The sequence below is a fragment of the Puma concolor genome, chromosome C1 (genome assembly GCF_028749965.1).
Source record: "Puma concolor isolate L17-30 chromosome C1, mPumCon1.1.hap2, whole genome shotgun sequence".
NCBI classification, from domain to species: domain Eukaryota; kingdom Metazoa; phylum Chordata; class Mammalia; order Carnivora; family Felidae; genus Puma; species Puma concolor.
Genome location: NC_141674.1, coordinates 130101692 through 130115176, shown reverse-complemented (window position 1 = coordinate 130115176; position 13485 = coordinate 130101692).

The window sequence follows — 13485 nt, the reverse complement described above, 5'->3', positions numbered from 1 at the left end:
TCGAACTCACGGACCGCGAGATCGTGACCTGGCTGAAGTCGGACGCTTAACCGACTGCGCCACCCAGGCGCCCCTGTGTGGGTGTTTCTGAATGAGGTTAGCATTTGAACCTGTGGGCTCAAATCTTGTAGACTGCCCTCCCCAATGTGCATGGGCATCACCCATTCTGTTGAGGACCTGAATAAGCAAAAAGGCAGAGAAATGAGGAATCCATCCTTTCTGTTTCCTGCCTGACTGCTTGAGCTGGGACATCTGTCTTCTCCTTCCCTTGGACTGGTATTTACATCTTCAGCTCCTCTGGTTCAGACTTGAATTAGAATTACACCGCTGGCTCTCCTGGGTCTCCAGCTAACAGACAGCAGATCATGAGACTTCTCAGCCTTCATAATCATGTGAACCAATTCCTCGTAATAAATCTCTTCATTTATTTGATATCAATCATATCATATCATATCATATCATATCATATCATATCATATATCATATATACTGGTGGCATAATATATAATTTGTTCTGTTTCTCTAGAGCACCCTGACTAATATATCCACTGATGGGCTAATCCCCCATACTTATCCTTTAACAATGGAAAGTGGACTATCAACTACTGCGGGGATACTTGTCAAGCTCAGCACTGTCTTGAACCCAACACACATTTCTGTGGAATGAAAGAAGAAACAGGGCTCTCATAACTACTTTTTTTTTTCCCTGTGGCCTATTTAAGCTTCCCTAGTAAAGGCTGTTTCTAATGCATACCATGGGAAGTTGTGAACTTTGTACCAAACCTTAGTTGTGAACTTTGTACTGGGTTCTGGTGAGAACCCAGAAGTGATCTACCTTGTTGAAACCACTGCTAGCCTGTCAGGTAAAACTTTTGACCAGCTTCTCTCTCTCGTTTCTTCTTCCATTAGTCCTTCGAGTTAATCTTTTATGCACACTGAGGTACTTACCCTTTTAAGTCACTACCTTGTGGTTCACCACTTCTACCCTTAGTAAGCCCTCATCCAACTCCTGTCTCTTCCTGTGTGAATCCTGGCCACCTTCCACCATCTATTTTAAAGGCTGTCTAGGAAAACTTCCCTTCAAGACCAATTCAGTTAAGGTGTCTTCCCTAGATATTCTTATTCAAACCATCCTTATGGCACCTAACACACAGTGCCTTGGCTTGTGAACATTTGGATGCATGTTTTGTTTTTGGTTTTGTTTTTAATCCCTTCTCCTTCAGAAATAATATGGCTGTTACTTATCATTATATGTCCCGTGGCCAGCACCGACTGCTCTGCTTGAAATAGTCAATAAATGTGTGGTAAAGTAGGACTTCTGTGTCAGCATGTATGAAGGAAAAGGTGGTCCATTGAAATGTTGGGGGCTTTCAAAATTAACACAAAGCTTTTCTTGGATTTTAAAGACTGTACAAGCCAATGATTTGCTGAATACAAACTACAACTACAGCCTTTCTCTGCTATTCTGACTCACTGGAGATTATGTCCTCCAGGCCTGAATGTCTGGCAAGTACTCTGAAATGAGTTTTCTGTGGTTGTTATTGTTGTTTTTCTAAGCCACACACAGTGAATAACCCTGATATTTTTATTTGTGTTTGGCCCTTAAATTAATCTTAAAGTAAGCAGTTTGGTTAGGCAGTGGTACAAGCTCCCTAGCCAGCCTGCTTATCAACAAACCAGCTGTTTTCTGTATGTCAGCCACCACACCTATTTCACTATTTTACTCTTTTATATTAAAATAGATTTCAAGTATGAGTGAATACTTGAAAAGAAGTCTGCATGACAAAATGTCTCTCATCTTATGTAAAATAGGGCTGTATCAACAGGGTGTAAAATGTCTGGATTTAATGTCAAAACAATCTCAGTATTTGACATAAGCCATACATCTGCCAAGTATTTTCCTTTTTCTCCCACAAGATGTTTGGTATCCTTTAGAATAAATTTTCAGATTTATGATATTTGAGCTGATTTATTCTGGCCTAAAATAGGGATAAATGGAAAGCAGAGCTGTCTATATGCATCTAGTTTTTTTGACCAAATTCAGTTGGACATAAAGTGACTAAAAATTCCACTTCCAATCAAGACTAACAAGGACTGGCTTAACCTTCTGTGTGCACTGGATGTTTGTGCCCCCTCCCCCTCTGCCGCAAAGTCCTATGTTTAAGCCCTACCCCTCAATGTGGTGGTATTAGGAAGAAGGGCATTTGGGAAGCCATTAGGTTCAGATGAGGTTATAAGATTCAGAGTTCCCATGGTGGGATTAGTGTACTTATAAGAAAAGGAAGAATGACCATCACACTCTCTATCTGCCCACCATGTCAGGACACAGCAAGAAGGCAGCAGCCATCTGCAAGCCAGGAAGAATGTCCTCACCAAGAACCCAGTCGCTGGCATCTTGATCTTGGACTTCCCATCCAGAACTGTGAGAAATAATTATCTTTTGTTTAAGCCACCCAGTCTATGGTATTTTTGTTATTGCAGCCTGAACAGATTAAGACACCTTCCTGTCTTAAACAATTAAAAAATTAGACAAAATATGCAAAGCAATAGTCTTCAGACTCTGAACAACAGAGTATGCATAACAATGATCCTCCAGAGAAAGGGTACAAACAAGATAAACCCTGTGATTGTCCCAGCCTACTGAATAAAGAAATTTTTCAGCATAAAATGTAACAGAGGGAACCAGAAATGGAGCCTGATAGTCTTTCTGTGTTGAGGAAAACACGTTAGGATTTCAGGGAGACCAAGGAAACTAGTTTGTGGGGCAGAATACCAGAGACAAAATAGCTTCATAAGGAGAGATTTCCAAAGATCTTCAGAGTTTTCCTTGGGTCTTTACTGAGTCTTTACTTGGGTCTTTCCTTGGGTCTTTCCTATTGGTCAGTGCACATTAACAAACAACGAATACCTAGCAAAGAACCATCACAAAGAAATAAGAAGAATAATACTTGGAGTTCACACAGGGCAGTTCTACCTGCCAAAGTGGAAATATTTCCTAATAGAGGTGCATCAGGTGGAGTTTTCAAAAGGATATTACCTTACAAGTAGGATAAATTAGCCCCCAAATAAAGGCTGTTCTACCTCCAATTAATGAATTTTAAAAGCAAGTCTGAAAAGGCTAAAACAAGTGGTTTAACTGCATCCCAGAACAAAGCCCCAAACTATTTAAGGAAATACAACACACACACATGCAAACCCACAAGACAACCCAGCATCCACCAACATAAAATCCACAATGTCTGGCATACACTGATAGTGTCACATATACCTAACTCATTGGGGAAGGAAGAAATACATTGTTTCTTGACTGAATGAGGAGAATAACTTGTGAGCTGTCCTTTTCTAACCTTTTATTTGGTGAGGAGGATACAGTGGGGAAGACTAAGCTAGGTTTACATTGCTCTACTATCTCTGTCTCATAGTCTGTGGGTGCCAATGCACAGCATCTATTGTTGTAGCCTTGATTTGACATTGCAGAACAGTAATATTTACTTCTCTGTCACTATCTCTGAAAACTCTATGGAGAGGAAAATATATATGACTGGTTGGATTTCAATGAAAGGCAGAAGTATAGTATATCCCACCATTTATGCCACCAATAAAATACATTAATTTTTTTTCTTTTAAATAAGATTTTTTCTGAATTTGTAAATAGCAAATAAGATATATTTCTTGTATTATTCTCTTATTTTAAGAACAATAAAATACAACAACTCACCATGTTAAGGCATTGAATCTAAAGCATTCAAAGTCATTTAGTATGCAGTGAAGGAACTAGCAGATGATTTGGAGCCAGAGACATCCAGATTTGGTTCTACTATTTATTAGTCCTATGACTTGGGCAATTTATTTAAACTCCCTGAGTCCCAATATATACCTTTATAAAATGGAGATAGTGACACCTCAGAGGGTTATTGTACAGATTAAATGAGGTCATGAAAATAAAGAATCTCTCTCACTCAGCTCTTGGCACTCAGTAGGTGATCAACAAATGTTATTCCTCTCTTCTTCCATTCATATATCATTCTTGCCAAAATATCTTAGTATAATTTAAAATTTTTAGCCAGTAATGAGCAGATTCATAGCTTTACTCAGTATTAGGAAAAATAAATTTGATCGCTTCCTGATCAAGATGGCAGACACATGCATGCCAAAATATCATTAAAACTAGAGTATGAAAATACAAAATGGAATAGCTCCTTAACAGAATGGAGAGAATGCATCAGCAAATCAGACATTTGGGAAAGTGAATGGGACTATATTGACATATAAGCCACCATTCAAGAAAAATCCCAACGGAGGCAACATTAGGAATATGAGCTGTGTTTTCTGATGGAATCCTGGCAAGGCTTCAGACTCAGAATAATTAGGTAGGGAAAACAGGAAAAGTTGTATGCGCAATAGAGAGTCAAAGACAGCTAGGCATTTTAGGAAAAGAAATGGCTTGATAGCAGAGTACCAAAATGAACACCCAGATTGAACCAAAGAAAAACAGATATAATTCAGTGGAGTTGAAATAACATTTTTTTAAATTCCAATTTTTATTTTTAAAGAGAATTGAGAAGATAATTATTTTCATTATAAGAAAACGACTAGGGGAAAAAAAAGAGCATTGGGAGAACACAGAAAGTACCTGAACTAAAAACAACTGACAAAAGGATGAGAAATCAAAGTGAAGAAATCACATAGAATATACAGCCAGTAGGCTCTTAACTTATGATTTGGATAGTTTATTATGTAACAATTTATTTAATTTCCAATTAGTTGAGAGTTAAAAGTATGGGAGGGAAACTAAAGATATGAAGTTAGAAGGTCTATATTTAATAAGAATCTAATATTATGGTTTAAAAGCTGGAAGATTCAGTGCATGCTGAAAAGTTAATTAAGGAGGAATAAGGAAGATTAATTAAGGTGTAAATTACTTAATGAAGAAAAAGAGAAGAAAATTTACTGGAACTAGAGAAAAATAGAAGTGTTTAATTGAAGTATGAATGAGACAGAGTTGAAATCCAGACACATGCTTATGAAATTTCACACCATGAAAGATAGAAGATCTGAAATTTTCCTGAGAGAATAAGATAAAATACCTCGATAGTAAATAATCTATAATTAAATTGGTATCCAAACATTTCTAAATATCACTAGATGCTAGAATAGTAACTCAAAATTATATAAAAACAAAATCCTAACCATCACAGCAAACCTGCATCAGTCAGAGTAGGCTATGGAATGCTGAGGTAACAAATGGCTCCACATGCTTCAGTTCCATGATCTAAGTCCCTTACTGGTTATGGCTGTTCTGGGAACAGAGGAAGAGTATACCCAGAAGAATGACTGAAAGATAATAGTGACCTCACTCATCAAATATGATGACTTAAAAGCTGGAAGATTTTAGTTACATCATAAAGAAATCATGGTTTCGTCTACTCAAGAGAATAGAGATGTGATTAGCAGCCATCAAAGAGCTGTATGAGAAAGTCATGCTTGAAGTATAAAGCAAAGCAAAATGTGGCATGCTTTCAGCAATTGATGGAAAACTTTAAAAGATAATTATTTTGACTGATGCAGAGCACATTCTCCTTTCATCAGCATATTCTATATGATGTCAAATTTTCTTTCTTTCTATGGGTTCAAGTGCACTACTTGGTCCTAAAAGGAGTAGGATTTGGATAATGAAAGTATTAGTACTGCTTATTTGCATTCAGATTTTTAGAATCTCAAACTATTGAGATACCTGAATTAATTATGGTCTTATACTGTAAAGCAAATTTCATAAGTTGATAAGTTTCTTAAACTGATTTATCAAGCAATAGATTCATGTCCTTGTTAAAATATTGTTAACCAGCAGAAATCTAAAAACACGAATACCTAAAAATGGTTACCTGTGAGGTAATTGGAATGGGCAATGGCGTAACTTTTTGCATTGCATTTAATACCATTATGTGCACACATTTTTTATAATAAAAATAGTTGACTAAATTAGAGCAATTATGAGCAAATTTAGATAATTTTAAAGTAGAGTGCCCATAAGCTATCATAATTTACTTGGCAAAGTTACTTGAGAAATAAATGAGATAACAAATTCAGGAATGATTAGCATATAGGAGAGACACATCCACAGAATTTTGTTGTCTATAGTTTATTTACAGTGTATCAAAGTCTCATTCCACATAGAGCCTAGTCTTGTTCCTTTATTACTCAGATTTATCTCCTCCTTTGACTGCCATGTCTTTGTTGTAGGTTTTTGAAAAAATTGACAAGTTGATGTCCCATGTAACTAGGATATTCTTATCAAATACTTCCTTTCATTCAACCATGTGATAATTTTTGGAGAACTCATTATGTGCCAGGGGTTAGCAACCGTGCCTATTCATATAGATATGCTGCCTTCAAGGAACCTACAGGCTGTCAACAAGGAGGCAATTTCAGGACACTGTGGGAACTTCTAGGATCAAGGTAAATGAAAAAGATTTTCTTAATTCAGCCAAGCAAGATCTTAGAGGTGTCCCAGAGTGAGTGAGGTTTGAGTTCTTGGATGGCAAGAAACTGGTGGTCAAAATAGGGTGAAGGATTGGGTATGGCTTTCTAGAGAGATAGAGTAGCAAACATAAGTCATGGAGGCACAGACCAGACAGAGTTTGGGGAAACAAGTGGTCTATGTGCCTGGTCCAGAAGTTTCATGTGAAGGAATGGATGAGGATTAAGACAGAGGTGGAAATAGCTCAGTCATAGCAGACTTTCTTTTGGAACATTATTCTGGAGCTGTTGCTTCTTGAAATAGTAACTGGATGATAGAGACCAGAGTAATCACTCCCTGCTCAAACCTTTCTAGGACACATACTTGGAGTCTTCATCTCTTTGTCTTTCACTCATTAAAAATGTCATACATTTCATTTTTCTTCAGTAAGGCTCTACATTTCAGGAGCCAGAGACTGTGATTCATTTGTATCTGCAATAAATGTTGATCCTGCTCTTGGTATACAGGACTTCTAAATATATAATTGTTGCATCAAAATGTTTAGGGACATATTTATGGAATGCAATGTGATAGATATGTGATAGCTTACTTAGGATATCAGCTAAATGGATAAATATAGTGTGGTTATAGATATATTTATTTCTTTCACATGAATTTTGACACATCTGATCTTATAAGATTTTTCTTTTGGGGGGTTACTGAAATTTTATGAGAAATACAAGTGAAATCCTACACTACTTTCTCAATTTAGTTTTACATTCAGGACTTGCCCTAAATTTAAAATGGAAATGATTTCATCAGAATATGCTTACATATTCAAAAATAACATCACTGTAAAATGAATGTTAAAAATAGATTTTTGTTCTCTCGTCTGTCCAGACTGCTAAAGTATTGTGGCATTTTAAGCAAAGTCTAGATCCTCATTTTCAACTGAGAGCTTGATTTGTCTTCTAAATTCTGGGCTATGTATCAGCCAGACACCTCATTAAAGCCTAGGTTTATTAAAATAGAGGAAGTGGCAACTCCTAGCATTGCTTTTATAATGTGCATTATCTATAACAAGCCCAACAAATAGAACTTGAATGGCTGTAGAGTAAGGAAATAACTAATTAGTTAGATGAATTATAATGAAATAAAAGAAGTTAGAAAACACAACCTGAATAATATAAGGCCAGAATGTTTTGTATGCGATCACAAGGGAACTCTAGGAAATATCGTATTAGTTCTAAATAGCGTAAAGTGTTGAGTTCCTCATGGCTGAGCAGATAATAGCTGATTTAATCACTTTTACTTTTGATTTAATTATTGTTAATGTTATAGTAAATGAAATTCTGGGTTATTTTATTATGCAAAACAGCCTTCCTGTATGTCCCCATCCTACTACCTGGACCACATGTCTGGACATAAGTGTTCAATATACATTGTTGGGATGCTTGGGTGGCTCAGTTAGTTAAGCGCCGGATGTCAGCTCAGGTCATGATCTCATGGTTCATGGGTTTGAGCCCCATGTCGGGCTCTGTGCTGACAGCTCAGAGCCTGGAGCCTGCTTTAGATTCTGTGTCTCCCTCTCTCTCTGTCCCTCTCCTCTCTCAAAAATAAATACACTTTTTAAAAAATTAAAAAAATATATGTCCAACATTGGTTGGACATAATTGGACTTCTAGGTCCATCACCATTTCTTGAAACAAAAGACAGGAAATCTAAGTCACAACAAATCCTTTTATATGTTTGTTTGTTTGTTTAATTTAGCTCCCTGCTGCCAATCTTATCCTTTTCAGGGTTGCTTTGCATCCACATCTATTACCTTGTCCATGTGATACATCATGTTCATATGGTTTCCTCTGACTATCCCCACTACAAAATTTTCCCTTCTTAATATTCACTGAAGGAATCACCTAACTAGTTATTTATTGCAGTTATGAATTTGTGGTCACCGACTTTAACCAGACTGTCACTTCTACTGTGTTTCTTTACTCTACTCTGTCCTACTTTCTTTAATCTTCCAACACCTACCTCTGTGGGACTCACAGCAGAATATCTAGTCAATTTCTTTGAATAAACAAATGCTACCAGAAGCAAACTATTTCAGCTTCTTGTTATGTAACTTCAAACCTCCCTGCTCTTAAACCCATCCGTTCTGCCTTACCTCCTGTCAAAATGAAAGTCCCTCTTCCAACTGAAGGCTAATCTTCTTGGTAAGCTGATGCCTTCTCAGAACTCACATTCTTTTGATTATCTTCTGTCTTTTTGGTACCTTTAACCTCTCCTTTTCTACCAACTTCATATCCTAGCTTTTCAGTATGCTCCAGACTTCTTGTTTAACACAAATAAACACACTTAGCCTGTTTTCACTGCTAGCTGTTACACTCTGGGCTCCCTTTCATAACCAACTCTTCTTGAAAGTATTTTCTTCACTGTCTTCAGTTATTTACCATTTACTTATGTTTCCACTCATGGCAAACTACTTTGCCATGCCCTGTGTAGAGACTGCTTTGTAACATCACCAATAACTTCTTTGTCACATAATTTAATCAGACACTTCAGTTCTCGCTAGCTTTAACTCTTGTAAACAGCATCTTACTCTTTGACACTGCAGGAAGGAGTTAACAAAGCAGGTCTGATTATCCTTAGGCCTGCCTTACAAGGTTGGCACCATGATGAATCACTAAATTCTACACTTGAACCTGATATTGCACCATGTGTTGACTAGCTGGAATTTAAATAAAAATTTGTCACAACAATAACAAGGTTGACTCTGAAGAGGCAGGCATCTGGGAACTTGGATTTTAGGAGGGTTTCTATCATTCCCAAATGATGAGTGGCTTTCAATACCTAAACTGCTTGTGCAAACAATAGGGTTTATTCTGAACACCAGCTTTCCTTTGGCAACTCTGGAATTTTGATGTGTGCTAGGCTGAGAGTGCCTCCATGACTAGCCCCGAAAATTCTGGCCATTGAGTCTTCTAATGAGCTTCCCTGGCAATGTTTTACTTACGTTGTTATAACTTGATGCTGAGGGAATTAAGTATGTCCTGTGGGACTTCCTCTGGGAAAGCATACTTGGAAGCTTGCACCTGGTTTCCTCTGAATTTGGTTCATGTGCCTTTTCCCTTTGCTGACTTGGCTTTGTATCCTTTCACTGCATTAAATCATAGTCATGAGTACAATTATATACTGAATCCTGTGAGACCTTCTAGAGAATTACTGAACCTTGGGGTGGCCTTTGGAGGACTCCAATGCAATTACCCATTCCTTTAAAAAAAAATCTTTCCGCGCCTCCAGCAACACACTTGACTGGTTTTCTACCTGCCTTTCTATATCTTTCTTACTTTATTTTTTTAGATCCCCTTTGTTATTCCCATGTATTTAATGTTAATGTACAGTGGGCTTTTTCTCTTGGTGATATTTCAGTCATTATAGTATTATCAATGACAGCTTTTGTGATAATAATTCCCAAATTTGATCTTCTCTCCAGGACTCCCTTCTGAGTTTCAGATTCTTATATCTAATTGTCAAATATGTTCACTTTTGTGGCTCACAGATTTATCAAATATAATAGTTCCAACACCATACTCTTAGTAGCCTCCTCCAAATATTTCCTCCCTAAGACTTTCTTACACCCGTAGTGGTACCACATCCAAACCATCCACTCATTCTAATGTTACTACCTCTAAACATTTCTTGAGTTCATCTACTTTTCTCTAACATACTACCATTATTTTCTCTAATGCACAATCATGATCCTAACATACTCTGTGTCTTTCCATTTCTTGATCTATGTGGGCTGAACTGTGTCCCCTCAAATCCATATGTTGAAGTCCTAACCCCCAATGTTAACTGTATTCGAGGATGGGGCAATTAAGGAGGTTAATTAAGGTTAAATGAGGTCATAAGAGTAGGGCCCTAATCCAATAAAACTAGTGTCCTTTCAAGAAAGGAAAGAGATATCAAATCTCAATCTCTGCATTTGCACAGAGAGAAGGTGGCCATCTGCAAGCAAGGAAGAAAGGTCTGACCAGAATCCAACCCTGTCAATTCCTTTATCTTGGACTTCCAGCCTCTAGAACTGTGAGAAAATAGATGTCTGTTGTTAAAGCTACCCAGTCTGTGGTATTTTGTTGTGGCACCCCAAGCTGATTACTAGAAATCTATTTTCCATTCAGCAATTAGAATAAAATTTAGAAACCTAAAGCATAAAGATAACATAGCAGGTCATGTTACTTTCTGTTTAAACTTTCAATGGCTTCCTATTGCTGTTCAAATGAAATCCAAATTTCTTATCATTGCCTATAAAGCCATGTATGGTAAACCTTCAACCTCACCTTGAACCACTCTGTCCTTCCTTTCATAGCCAGTGCCAGTGGCTCTTTTTCATTTCCTCACATGTGTCCAGATATGTCTCTCCTCTGATCTTTACACATACTGCCCCTTTGCCTAGAATCTTTTTCATCCCATTTTTTACATGGATGCCTTCTTAACCTTCAGTTACAGTATAAATTACACTTTCTTGGAGACATCTCTCATACCACCTTATCTAGGTAAGTTAACTCTATCACTATTAGGAGGCTGTTTTCCTCACTGTAGTAATAATAAGCTGTATCATATATTTACTTGTTTATTATCCATTCCTCTCTATTCTGTATAAATTTCACAGAGACAGTAACTATGTTTATTCTCTAATACAATGCTAATTCCTGCTGTAATGCCTGCCACATAATAGATAATAAATATTCATTAAAAAACAGATATACGTATGGATGGAAGGGTGGATGGTTGGATAATTGTCTTAAAGAAATTTCAAAATGCCAAATTTAAATTCCTTAAAATAATTTGTAAGACCCTCCATGATCTTGACTCCTGATGATTAGTTAATGGGCAGCTAAGTAAGAAAACTTTGGTGTTGGAATTTGACTCTCCTAAATTGGAGAACACTGATCTGATCCTAGAGACTTTAACTGATTCAGTAGTTTTGGGGTAACTACTTTTGATAATTACTATGCTAGCTCTAGGTTGGTCTGTCCCTAGTCCCCCATCACCTCACAATTATGTACAAATCATATTGACCATGCTGTACTTCCACCAAGGGTCGATGTTCCCTTTCTCTTGCCTTGTTGTTCGCACATACTGTTCTTGCTGCCCAAAACACTCTTTACAGCCACTTTCATCTGGCTGATCCTTTTTGTCACTATGGTCTTGGCTTAAACATTTACTTTGAAAGGAATGACTTCTTTGCCCCTCAGTTAGTCAGGCCCTCCAGCTGCAATTTCTGCTAGGTCCCCAAAGTTCTCCATCACACCCCTCTCCTCACAATGTCATTATTACTTGTCTTGACTCTTCCTTTCCATTAGTCTAGCAACTTTATGGAACTAGCAACTATGACGCACTTGTGCACCACTGTATCTCTAGAAACTAGCAACGTGGCAAGCAAAAAACACCTACAAGATTAGATTGATATTCTCTAAATTAACAAGGTCTGATTCTAACTCCAGGACTTTCTGGCTCAACCATCTACCAACTGGTGGTTGTTAATAGGAAGATTTTATTCCCAAGATTAGCTTCAGAACTAAGAGGTTTTTAAATTGTGCCTTTAAAGAATGTTTCACAATGTTTTGAAGGAGCAGTCTTTCATACCAAGATACTTGATTTTCTACCCCTCATTCAATCCCTCCTTTATCCAGTTGTTTCACTTCAGTAGCAATAATCATCCAGCAACCCAGAGATTTTATGAACACTTAAATGAATAGAAAATAGAATATTCCCATTTTGCTGCCTTTAATTTCTTGGCTCCTTAAAGACGATTTAATTAATCCCAGTGCTTTCCTGAGAAAGCAGGCTTCTAGACCCTCTGGGTTTCTCCATATGATTGCAGTGTTAAATAAGACTAGTTGTTACCCTTGTCCTAAGACTATCATTTTGCTAGTAAACCAAGGTTGCACTGAAGCTGGCTGATGGAAAACAACATTCAAGAGTATATGCTCAAGAGGCAGAGAGGCCTTAGTTACTGGAGAGTTGTGGACTGGAGAATGTGCAAGACATTCATTGATTTACTGGGTGCATTGGGTGAGTTGACCAATTGGGTGAGTTGTGTGCATTAGACTTTTTACTGACCTGAATTACATTCTTAAGTCTGATGATGATACACATTTCTCATGTTTCACTGCAACTTTCCTTTTCTCTACTCTTTTTTTTTTCTCCTGTAGTCCTGTATGCCTTTCAGAGTCCCTTCCTTGACATAGAACCTTGAACAACTCTGCCTTATTTATCTACTAAAGTTGTTCTGATTCCTGTTTTTGAGCCTCATAATCTCATGTATGATTGAGTCATTTTTGTATTCTGACTGGAAGACAATTTATTAGTTCACCTGACTTACCTTTGTAATTGGTTAAATGTGGCAAGGGAGAATAACAACCCAAAGCAGCTTAAACAAACTAACAAATTGGGAGCATTTATTGGATTAGGAAGCTAGAAAGGATATGGGACTTGAGGAAGCACTGTACAAACCAATGCCTTACCTCATGGACCAACACCAGGATTCGAATTCTCTCAGTATCTGCATATAAAAAAAATCACAAGCTAAATGTCATCAAATAACAACAAAAAAAGTAATGTCTACCTCTTGGACTAGTCACTTGCTCAGTGAGAAGGGATATGTCAGTTGGCCATACTTGGGGCATGTGCCCATTCCTATAACCTGAGGAAAGTAGATTAAGGAAGGATGGTCCTCTAGAGGGAGTGGGGAAGACCAACAATGGGCACAGGCTGATGTGCTTAAGAACTGAGATAGCAGAGAGTTAATGTGCTGACTTACCCAAAAACTAGCTGAATGGCTTACCCTTCCTGTTTCTCAGTGCTCTCTTCACACCTAATAGATTAATTGTGAGTATCAAGTATCATGCTCTAACTAGCCAAACTAATTGAAAACTTCTAGAATGTTGTACATAATTAAGATGTTTACCTCTTCCAAGTTGTGTTTGTTGACTTTTATCTTTTTTTTAAATTGAAATATA